Here is a 13048-nt window from a genome sequence, read left to right on the forward strand (position 1 = left end):
GACCAGTCCAATGAAATTGTTGAAGAATGGTAATGGCTTCACTGCTGGTCATGTTCAACTCTTCCAGGACTCAAGTGTTCATGCACCTATCCTCCCAAGGGATATTTAGGATTCTTCTGAGGCAGCATTGATTATATTGTTCAAGTGCCTTCAAATGATGCTCGTATGTTGTCCAGGTTACGCATGCATATAGTAGCATTGGAACAATCACTTCATGGTATACAATGAGCTTTGTCTTGGGATCGATGTCCTGGTTCTTAAATACCCTTTGTCTCAGGCGGGTGAAAGCAGACCTCGCAAGGCTCAGATGATGCTGGATTTCTGCATCGATGTTAACTTTAGCAGAAAGATGACTTCCAAGGTATGGGAAGTGCTCCACGTTTTCCAGCAGTTCTCCATTGACTTTAAAAGAAAATGCATTAGATTGTCCCATCAGTGAAGGTTGGTGGAGCAGCTTGGCCTTGTTGATGTTCAGTGTCGAGATTGCTTCAGCAAAGGCACTTAAGATGATCTGAAGGGCTGTGGGAGAAAGAGCAACAGCCATATTGTCATCCATGTACTGGAGCTCTATGATCAAGGTTGTGGAGGTCTTGCTTTTAGCCTTCAGTCTCCTGAGATTGAAAAGCTTCCCATTCATTCTATGAACAATCTTCACACCATATGGACACTTGCCATCAATGAGGTGAAGGGTCATGGAGATGAAGATGCAGAACAGTGATGGGGCAAGGACACAGCCTTGCTTGACTCCTGTTTGACCTCAAAGGGGTCAGTTTAGGATCCATTGTTGCTCAATATTGTGACAGTCATGTTGTGAAGCAGCCTTAAAATGCTAATGAATATTTTAGAACAGTTGATCTTTGAAAGGGCAGTCCACAGGATGCTACAATTGACTGAGTTGAATGCTTTGGTCAGGTCGATGAAACTCATATATAAGGCTTAGTTGTGTTCATGACAATTTTCTTGCAGTTGTCTGGTAGTGAACATCATGTTCACTGTTCCTCAGGATGGTCAGAAGCCATGCTGGGATTCTGGGAGAATTTCTTCTGAGTGTGTCAAGAGTCAGTTTGCACGGATTCAAGCTAAGCTTTTCCCTGACATTGCCAGAAGGGAGATTCCACAATAGTTTCCACAGTCCGACTTGTCATCTTTCTTGAAAGGACTGATGATCACTGTGTCTCTGAAATCTTGTGGCATCTGCTCCCTCTCCCAGAACTTAAGAATCAGGAGGTGGAGCTGTTTATGGAGCTCTGGCCCACCTTCTTTGAAGACTTTGGTGGGGATTCCATCTAGTCCGGTTGCTTTGTTGCACTTCATTACTTTGATGGCAGCTTGGACCTCACTCAGGGTAGGAAGATCATTTCTAGGCAGTGGCTGAGGGATTTGGTCAAGGGATTCTATGACCATGGTCGAGGGGAAATTCAAGAGCTCGTTATAGCTCTCCCTCCAGAGCAAAGTAATAGCTTAATTGCCTTTCCAGAACTGGGTACCATCCTTTGATCTCAGGGATTGATTCCATGGTTTCTCAGTCCATAAACAGCTTTGGTAGCATTGAAGAAATTTCTTGTATCGTTGACATCTGTGAGCTGCTGGAGTTCTCACTCTACTACTCTTTCTTCAGAGTCCTTGTGTTATTTTGCACTTCTGCCTTGGCCTTGGGATGCTCTTCTCTCTTCATCATGCAACTGATCTTGCTTTGCCAAGCCCTAAAGCCTTCCTTTTGGCCTCAATCAAGCATTCAGTTTCCACGTTCTTCTTGTCAAACTAGTCCTAATGCTTCCTGCTCTTATAGCCAATGGTTTCTCCACAAGCTGTAAAGATGGCATTTTTCAATTCACACCAGTGTTCTTCCACATCTTCAGGGTATACTGTCAGCACCTTCCTTTGGAATGACATCTGGAAGTCACTTCATCTGACGGGGTCCTTCAAGCCTCGTATATTGATCTTTTGTCAGATATGTTTCCTCTGACTTCTCCATTTGGTGACAATCCTAATCACCATTGTGGAAGTAATAAGGCAGTGATCAGTCCAGCAGTCATCAGCACTAGTCATTGTATGTGTGAAAAGGGCATTACAGCGATCCCAAACATGGATGATGACATAGTCTATGAGGTGACAGTGCATTTATCGAGGATGTTGCCAGGAGGTCTTAAATTTGTTTTTCAGGCAGAACAGGATGTTCGTGACAACTAGCTCGTGTCATGCACTTTTTATAGGGAGGATCACTCCATTGGTGTTGCTGTTGCCAACTTCTTCTTTCCCAGTTGTAGTCTGCCAGAGACCCACTTCTCTTCTGACCTTGGCATTGAAATCCCTCAAGAGAATAATCTTGTCTCCTTTGGGTATGTCTTTCAGGACTGCGTGCAGTTGGATGCAGAACTTCTCCTTCACGTCATCTTCGGAATCTAGAATTGGTGCATAAGCACTGATGACAGCTGAGTGCTGGTTTTTGGCAAGCATCAAGCAGAGACTCATGAGATCCTCATTGATGCTGACAGGGACTTCAGATAGAAACTTTGTCAGTTTGCTTTTGATGGTAAATCCTACTCCATGAATTCATTTTTATACCTTTGGGGTTCCTTCCAAGAGAAATGTGTGCCCTCCACCCTCTTCTTTTAGCTGTCCTTCTTCTGGTCTATGTGTTTCTGCCAGGGCAGCGATATTGATGTTGAATCATCACGGCTCATGCACAATAATTGCCATATCTTTTGGGTTGTTCACTGTCTGGGTTGTCCATTAGAGTCAGAATATTCTATGTTCCATAGTCTTCTGTTTGATTTCGACCACATGGATGTGAACCCCCTGGATGCAATTATCCAGTCAGGGGGATAAGATGGACCATGTTTAAGGCACCTTCCCTAGCCCTCTCCCCATGTGCGGTGAGCGGAGCGGATACTAAATAGTGCTGCTCAGTCATGGATGCAGCAGCTGGATTGTTCTACCACTTCAGTCCTTGAAACAGAATGACTGATCATACATCCACCTCCTACATTCTGGTTCATGACTAAAAGTTTCCAGATTTCACAATCCTGCTCCCATCGCCATTCAGTAGTCACTGTAGGGCTTAAGTTTATGAAGGTAGAACACAGAAGAAGATGCCTGTGTGTGATTTTTTTTAACATGGGGGAACTGTTGCACTGCAGCCACAACATGGTTCCTGACAAGACAGAAAAGTCAGGTCCAATGGTATGGAATCCATGACAACTGAGAGTCTCCTGTCCACTGTAGCCTTCATCTACCTTCACAGCCATTGTAGCATTACCTTTGCTCTCCTCTACCTGTTCTGCCATTGAGGACTTATAGGATCATTCTTTATCTGGACAATTCCCCTTGATCTTGCCACCATGGGTGACCCTGCTGGGAGTGTGAGACTCCCTCCAGCATCACTTCTGGGTTCACTGGAGCACACAAGGCCACTCACGAAAGCAAGGTGAAGATCCAGAGAGTAGGACAGAAGCCAGAAAACAGAAGGCAATACAAAATCTCACTTGGTCCCTGGTTTCTTCCTAATACACTGTGTGTGAAATGCACTTCCACACACGTTGGAGATGGGGGTTAAGAATTGAGAGCAGAAGTGCATATGCTCTTCATATGTGATCTACTGTTTTGGCATGATTGGATACAGTACTTCTTTGGTGAATGACTTCCACAACCCGCCCTTCCTTCCAAATTGGTACTGTGCCAGTCAACAAAGAAATCAGATGCCACAGGATGGGGGGCATTGGAGTGACAAGAAAAGGGACACAAGATATTTGGATTTTGGGAGATTATAAAGTTTTAGGAGCCAAATCTCCTCCTCATTCCCCATGCCCATTTCCACCTCCAGATATGAGAAAAGGCAGGAAGCAGCAAGCCACAAATTAGGAATTTCTTGGATGCTATATGGGTAAAGCTCACAAAGAGGAAGGTGATGAGAAAGGTCTGCAGTTTTAATCCATCAATAGATAAAGGCACTATCTGTTATTCAAGGACAATGATCCAGCCCAAGTATCTCACCCTACATCTATGTCTACTTTTTTTATTCCATTATGTAAATACAGCAAAATGCAGAGTCAGCTTTCTAGATGCAAAAAGAGGAGTCTTTTTATCTGCTCTTCATGTAAGAATATAGACTGCAATCAGAATGTAAGTGAAAATTTTAAAACAAAGAATTTAAGGGTTGGGTTTTTTTAGGAAAAATAACAAATGCTTGAGATAAATTTTTACCTCATTTTGTGTGTCCTTGCTTCCTTTTCACTAGAATAAATATCTCTTGACTTTAAATGTAGAACAATCCCTTAAATCCTCCTAATTCTTAAGATTAAAGATTACAAGTCTATACAGAACAACAAGAAGCCCTGTGGCACCTTATAGACTAACTGATATATTGGAGGTTTAGCTTTCACGGGCAAAGACCACTTCATCAGATGCATGAGTTGTGGGGTGTGAGGTTCAGAGGAGTATTTAAAGAGTGGGGTCCAAGTAAAAGGGAGGTCCAGAGCTGACAAGGTCTATTCAGTCAGGGTGCAAATGGCCCATTATCAGTAGTATAGATCAAGACAGGAGAAAAAGCAAGTCAGATCACTCAGGGGGCTTGTGGCCCATTTTCAGATTCTAATGTGGAGGTGTGAACTTCTAGCACAGATAAAATGTTTGTGTGAGCGGCCAGCCACTCCCAGTCTCTGCTTAATCCTTGTTTGATGGAGTCAAATTTGTAAATGAATTGCAGCTCAGAGATTTCTCTCTCCATTTTATTTTTGAAATTGTTTTGTTGTAGGACTGCTACTTTTAAATCTGTTACTGAGCATCCAGGGAGATTGAAATGTTCTCCTACAGGTTTGTGTATGTTGATGTTCCTGATGTCTGATTTATATCCATATATTCTTTTACATAGAGATTGTCCAGTTTGACCAATGTAAATTGCAGTGGGGCATTGCTGGCATATGATGGCATATATTGTATTAGTAGATGTGCAGGTAAAGGAGCCCCTGATGGTGTGGTTGATGTTAGGTCCTGTGATGATATCTCTGGTGTAGATATGTGAGTAGAGTTGGCAGTGAGGTTTGATGCAGGGATTGGTTCCTGATCTAGAGTTACCGTGTTGTGGTCTATAGTTGCTGGTGAGAATTTGTTTAAGGTTGGCAGGCTGTCTGTAGGCAAGGACAGGCCTGCTCCCTAACATCTGTGAGAGTGAAGGATCATTGTCCAGGATGGGTTGCAGATCCCTGATGATGCGTTGGAGAGGATTTAGCTGGGAGCTGTATGTGATGGTCAGTGGTGTTCTCTTATTTTCCTTGAGAGGCCTGTCTTGTAGCAGGTGGCTTCTGGGTACCTGTCTGGCTCTGTCAATCTGTTTCTTAACTTCCTTAGGTGGGTATTATAGTTTCAGGAAAGCTTGGTAAAGGTCTTGTAGATGTTTGTCTCTGTCTCATGGATCAGAGCAAATACGGTTGTGACTTAGTGCCTGGCTGTATACAATGGATCATGTAGTGTGCCCTGGATGGAAGCTGGAGTCAGGTAGATAAGCATAGCAGTTAGTGGGTTTTTGGTGGAGGGTGGTATTTATGTGATCATCACTTATCTGCACAGTAGTGTCCAGGAAGTCATCTCTTGTGTGGACTGGTCCAAAGTAAGGTTGATGGTGGGGTGGAAACTGTTGAAGTCTATACAGTATTTTCTTGAAACTGATGACAGGAGATGACAACCATGAATTCAAAAGAAAGTATTCTTTCCTTCAACTACTGAAAAGAAAAAAAAAAACAAAACATACCACTATCCATATACACTATCCTGTCCTCAAAGTCCCGTGTTAATAAAGAGCATGCATCTGAGAAAATAGTCTAACTAGATTTCAAGTGGGGTATATTCTACAAAACATGCTAATTTATGCGTAATGATTGCATTTCTAAAAGTCCCCTATTTTGAAAAACTACAAAATTGGAAAAAAAACAACAACCAATATTAACAAGCTACTTAGAATAGTAACAGAGAGGTAGCTGGGTTAGTCTGTGTTTTAACAAAACAAAACATCCAGAAGAGGGTCTGTCCCATGAAAGCTTATCACCTAATAAATAATTTTGTTAGTTTTCAAAGTGCTCCCTGGCTGCTGTTGTCTTTTGTAAAGCTACTTAGAAATATATGTGTGGAAGACAAATATATGTTTGCTTTTAATAATATTTTTCATTTTCAGCCGTTATAATTTATGACCATGGGGTCAAATTCTTCTCTCGTTTATTCTGGAATAACTCAAAACAGAATATCACCCATAAAGTTTTACTTTCAAAAAATTTTTAATACCCCCTGAAACATGGTTTAGAAATTAACTTTGGAAACATTCAGTTGGATAACATGCTGCAATATTTCTTACAGTAGTTTGCTGAAGTATTACACAAAGTATGATGCATAGATCAGAAGTGGCATTAACCTGAGTAGATTTCTTGACTTCTAACAAGCACTGCACTTGAACTAAAGTAAATTGAAAATAATGATGAAATTGATATGACTTTTAAAAACAGAACATGTGTACATTCTAACAAAAACTATAAGGGAACCAAGACAGACAGTTCAAAATCAAGCTGCTGTACATAACATGGACAGTTAGTCTTTTCCCATGCAACTTATCTGGAAGGTGCCAAAGTACAGGAAATGTGTTTAATATAGCCACTGACTTTTACAAAGTAGTGCAAAAATATACTGTGTGGGTAGAGTAGTAATATGACATCAGCTTGACCTTTGAATGCATCACTGGCTTTTTCTTAATTTTTTGCTCCATCTTTAACGTGCACCTTATCAGCACTGTCCGACTTTCTGCTAACTAATCTGTAGTTGAAAGTTTTAGGAAATTTTACATTTCAACATATGTTTTCCCCTAAAAAATCTAAGAGGTTTTCACCTCTCCTATTGTACCCTCTCGCCACTTAAAAAAAAAAAAAAAAAAAAACCACCACCCTAATGTTCAAGTCTGTGTGAGCATGAAAAAATAGAATAACATTGATTTGTGCATTTGCAAAATCATTACATGATTATATTTAAGTAATGACTTTATTAAAGTTTTGGGAATATCTTGGGCATGAAAGGTGAAACCACACTGTATTCTTTTGTATAAAACAATGTGATAGGATTTTTCGCAAAGGATTGTAGATTCTTCCTAGCTTTCTTCTTGATTTCTTTAAAACAGTTGCAGATCTGAACCTGGTGGATATCATCAAGATTTAGGAGACTTACAGAGAAAGTGAATGGTAATGTTGTTGAATGCTTCTACTAATTATTCAAGTGTAGCAGTAATTCTCAATCAGGAGTAGGCCTGCATCAAGACAGTCAGAATATCAACTCAGCTAGGCTATGTCTACACAGCAGCCTCATTTCAAAACAAACTGTTCCGGAATAGCTATTGCAGAATATCTTATTTCAAAATAACACTGTAACACACAAAAGTCACATCTACACTAGCGAGTACATTTAAAATTTCAGGTCCTCTTTAGAAAGATAGCGCAGAGCATCTACATACACAGCATGCTCTTTCAAAAGAAAAATCGAAGGAATGTGCCCCAGCTTTCGAAATCGTTCTTCCAGACAGGAACTAGGAAGATCACTCACTTTTGAAAGGCTCTTTTGAAAGAAAAAGTGTTGCTGCTCAACGACCCTCTCTTTCAAAAGAAAGAAAGAGCACCTATTGAAATAGTGCTTTAGGATAGACTAGCTAAAATGCATTTTGAAATAGCATTGAGCTGTTTTGAAATACAGCATATACATGCAGTCAAGCCTATTTTGAAATAGAGCCATTGGATGCACTGTGGCATATTTCAAAATAGGATCTATTCCCTGTCTTTGCTATTTAGAAATAGGTACTGTTCCTCATGCAACAAGATTTACCAATTTCAAAATAAGCCAACCTCTATTTCAAATTATTTCAAAATAGGGGTTCTATTGTGGGCTGCATCTCCACTAGCATGTGCTTTCAAAATAGTTTTTGAAAGGCTTTTTTTTTTCAAAATCTCTTTTGAAAGATCCCGTGGAGCTTCTATACACACAACGCATTCTTTCAAAGGGAATTTTGAAAGAACGTGGTACTCCTGTCGAAAGTGGTCCTCCCTTCCCATTTCAGGAAGAATGTCTTCTCTCAAGAGGCTCTTTCGAAAGGGAGTGTGTGTGGATGCTCCACGGGTGTCTCTTTTGAAAGAGGGGTTCCTCCATGGTGCCCACCAGCTGGAGTGCACCAGCTGCCAGCACAAGTAGCACTCTATGGTCAGTGCTTCCAGCTGCATTTAAAGATGCAGGGACCCAGAAACCCTGTGAGAGTGCTGACAGCAGAGACAGCACAAGCTCCCACCAGCACACCCTCCAGCTCACTCTACAGGTCCCTGTGCCAATCCAGCAGCATCATGGCCAGCGTACAGGATCCCTCCATCCTCCTGGTCATTTTTTTCAGGAAGAAGAGTGCTTTTGAAAGCTGGGTTTTCCTTTGAATAATCCCTCATCTACGCGGCTATCTTAGCTTTCAAAAACAGCTCTTCCAGAAGCGGCATCCCGTGCGATTATGCAATGGCACGTGAGATTTGTAAGTCTGCACTTTATTTGCATTTCTGACTGGCCACGTTTGCATTCCCCTTCTGAAAGGAGAACGTAGTGTAGCCAATGCTGCAGCACTAGACATTTGCCGAGTTTTACAACAGGCTGCATAAAAAGTGCTAGTGAAATCAATACAAACTAACACGTCATGCAAACAATTACTTGTTTATACTGCTCTATATACCATACACTAAAATGTAAATAAAATCTTTATATTCCAATTAATTTATTTTATAATAATACAGCAAAAATCAGAAAGCAAGCAATTTTTCGTAATGGTATGCTGTGACACTTTTGTTTCATATTTGATTTTATGAGCAAGTGGTTTTTAAGTGAGTGTAACTTGGGGGTATGCAAGACAAATCAGACTCCTGGGAAGGTTGAGAGTCACTGGAGAATACAATTTTTAGATGTGACTGCTTAATGCTGTGTGTAGGTGATGGATGAGTGGATGGCTGTACACATCCATATTGAACTACAACCTCTATTTTTCTTTGTGAATGCCACTTTGTGTATATACTGCTCTGTATTTTCAGTGATGCCTTTTTTTCCCCCCTTCATCTCGAACTGGAATTCCAAGCAGCAGTATCAAAGGACTAACAAGGCAGAGCAATCACACTCTGTTAACTAAGCCTCCCATTCAGGAAAATGTGCTAACTGCTGCCTAGGTGAAGCAATTATCCATGTGTGGGCTTGTAACCAAGCAACAGGCCATGTGATGAGGAACATGAAGCCACTGAGTGTAAATTGACAGTGGTATTGGAACCTTATCGAAGAGAAGTTCTTTAACTGCCTATTTTAGAGCAGAGACAGGAACCAGGAGGGCAGGGCTGTTTGGGAAAAAAAGGATCCTGGGCAGTGGCAGGGTAACACAGGACTCCCAACCAGTTCAAAGAACAACAAGAAGGCCATGTCTACACTAGCCAAAAACCTACTTCAAAGTCCCCTTATTCCTATAAGCAGATGGGAATAAGGGGACTTCGAAGTAGGCGGTGTCCTTTCGAAAAGGAGCCCCATCTGGATGAGCCGCGCGGCGGCGAGCCACATCAATTTCGAAGTGCCGCAGCCGCCCGCATGCTAATGAGACACTGAATATGTATTTCAGCGCTTCATTAGTAAACTTTGAAATGGACATTTGCACGGCCATTTTGAAGTTTTTGGCAAGTGTAGACGTAGCCAAAGTCCTGTGGCACCTTATAGACTAACAGATATTTTGGAGCATAAGCTTTCATGGGCAAAGACCCACCAGAAGCAGCTCTTTGCCCATGAAAGCTTATGCTCCAAAATATCTGTTAGTCTATAAGGTGCCACAGGACTTCTTGTTGTTCTCAAACATACAGACTAACACAGCTACATCGCTGATACTTGCAACCAGTTTAGGGCTCCACACAGGAGTGCCATAAGAGCATAAGAATGGCAAAATGGGGCGAAAAAGGTTAATCTAGCCCAATATTCTGTCTTCCAACAGTGGCCAAAGCCAGCTGCCACAGAGGGAATGAATAGACAATGTAATAACATTTCAACTTCTGGCAAACAAATATTAGGGACACCATCCCGTCCATCCTGGCCACTCCTAGATCTATCCTCCAGTAAATTAGCTAGTTTCTTTTTGAACACTGTTAATGCATTGGGATTCACAACATCTCTGGCTTTTGTTAGTTTTAAAACTTCTATCTATTAATTCCATTGGGTGACCCCTATGTCTAGAGTTATGAGAGGTAAAACACGGTATTATTTACTTACTCCACATCAGTCATGATTTTATAGACCTCAAACCTATCTCCCTATCTCCCTTTTAAAGTCCCAGTTTGACCAGGTCCTGACTGAGATGACTTAATTGGGGTTGATCCTACTTGAAGCAGGGGGCTCGACTAGACGACCTCCTGAGGTCCCTTCCAGCCCTATGATTCTATGATTCTAGGGAGAGGTGTAGGTTGGATATTAGGAAAACTATTTCACCAGGAGGGTGGTGAAGCCCTGGAATGCATTACCCAGAAAGATGGTGGAATTTCCTGGAGGTTTTTAAGTCCCAGCTTGACATGTTTCTAGCTGGGATGACTTAGTTGTGGTTGATCCTGCTTTGGGCAGTGGGCCTGGACTAAATGACCTCCTGAGGTCCCTTCCAGCCCTAGGATTCCATGTTTCTATGATCTCTTTTCCAAACTGAAAAGTCAGTTTTATTAATTCATCATACAGAAGTTGCTCCTTAACCCAATCATTTTTGTTGCCCTTTTCTGAACCTTTTCCAGTTCTAATAAATCTTTTCTGAAATGGGGCAACCACATCTGCATGAAGTACTGAAGATGTGAGCTTACCATAGATTTACAGTGACAATATAATATTTTTCTGCTTTATTATGGAAGCATTTCTTAATGATTCACATCATTCTGCATTAGAATAAATTGCCTAGGAAGGTTGTGGAATCTCAATCACTGGAGATGTTTAAGAGCAGATTGGATTCTAGACATCTATCAGGGATGATCTAGACAGTGTTTTGTCCTGGCATGAGGGCAGGGGACTGGACTCAATGACCTTTCAAGGCCCCTTCCAATTCTTTTGTTCTATGATTCTTTTTGATTGCAGCTGTACATAGAGTGGATGTTTTCAGAGAAATATCCATAATGATTCCAATATTTTTTTCTTGAATCGTAATAGCTACTTTAGACGTCATCTTTTTTCTATATACTGAGGATCATGTTTTCCACTATTCATCACTTTGCATGTATCAACATTAAAATTCACCTGTCATTTTGTTGTCCAGACACCCACTTCTGAGAAGTAGCAGAGAGGTAGCCGTGTTAGTCTGTAGCTTTGAGAAAAACAAGAAGTCTTGTGGCACCTTATATACTAACAGATATTTTGGAGCATAAGCTTTCGTAGGCAAAGACCCGCTTCATCAAACGCATGAATTGAAGCGGTTCTTTGCCAACGAAAGCTCATGCTCCAAAATATCTGTTAGTCTATAAGGTTCCACAGGACTTGCTGTTCTCCCAGTTCTGAGGGTTCTATTGTAGCTCTTCAAATTCTGCCTGGGATTTACCTATCTTGAGCAGTTTTATGTCATCTGCAAATTTTGCCACTTCACTGTATACTCCTTTTCCAGATCATTTATGACTATATTGAAAAGCACTAGTTCCAGGACAGACCTCTGGGAGACACCACTATTTATCTTTCTCCATTCTGAAAACTGACCATTTATGCCTACTGTTTGTTTCCTGTTTTTTAGCTTGCTACCAAACCATGCAAGGACCTTCCCTCTTACCCCATGACAGTTTACTTTGCTGAAAAGCCATTGTTGAGGGACCTTTCTGAAAATCTAAGTACGTTATAAATGCTGGATCTCTCCTGTTCACGTGCTTGTTAGCTCCCTTATAGAATTCTAGTAAATTGATGAGGCATGGTTTCCCTTTACAAAAACCATTTTGACTCCTTACCAACAAATTATGTTCAGCTATATACACAACAATTTTGGTTTTTCACCCAAGTTGCAAATGCTTTGTCTGGTAATGAAGTTGGGCTTACCAGAAGATAATTACTGAGATCACCTCTGGAAGTCTTTTTAATAATTGGCATCGCATTATCTATCATCCAGTCATGAGGTACAGAAGCTGATATAAATGATAAGTTACAGGCTACAGCTTGTCCTTCTGCAATTTCACTTTTGAGTTTCTTCAGAACTCTCAAATGAATACTGTTCAGTCCTGGAGACTAATTGGAGTTCAATTTGTAAATTTGTTCCTAAACTTCCTCTAATGACACAGCAGTCTGGTAGATTTCTTCAGACTTGTCACCTAAAAAGAATGGCTCAGGTTTGGGAGTGTCCCTCATATCCTCAGCCATGAAGACTGCTCCAAAGAACTCATTTAGTTTTTCTGCAAGGGCTTTGAATGATTGTGTACCATCTTGATCATCCCACAGTCCCAGTCGTCCTTTAGCAAGCTTCCCACTTCTGGGCTACGTCTACACGTGCCCCAAACTTTGAAATGGCCACGCAAATGGCCATTTCGAAGTTTACTAATGAAGTGCTGAAATGCATATTCAGCGCTTCATTAGCATGCGGGTGGCCATGGCACTTCGAAATTGTCACGTCTCGCCGCTGCGTGGCTTGTCCAGACGGGGCTCCTTTTCAAAAGGACGCCGCCTACTTCGAAGTCTCCTTATTCCCATGAGCTGATGGGAATAAGGGGACTTTGAAGTAGGTGGCGTCCTTTCGAAAAGGAGTCCCGTCTGGACGAGACGCGTGGCAGCGAGGCGCATCAATTTCGAAGTGCCGCGGCCGCCCGCATGCTAATGAAGCGCTGAATATGCATTTCAGCGCTTCATTAGTAAACTTCAAAATGGTCGTTTGCATGGCCATTTCGAAGTTTGGGGCACGTGTAGACACGGCCCTGATGTGCTTAATATTTTTGCTATTACTTTTTGAGTCTTTGGCTAACAGTTCTTCGAATATTTTTTTGACCTTCCTAATTATATTTTTACACTTCGGTTTATAGAGTTTATACTC

Source organism: Carettochelys insculpta, chromosome 1 (genome assembly GCF_033958435.1).
Source record: "Carettochelys insculpta isolate YL-2023 chromosome 1, ASM3395843v1, whole genome shotgun sequence".
NCBI classification, from domain to species: domain Eukaryota; kingdom Metazoa; phylum Chordata; order Testudines; family Carettochelyidae; genus Carettochelys; species Carettochelys insculpta.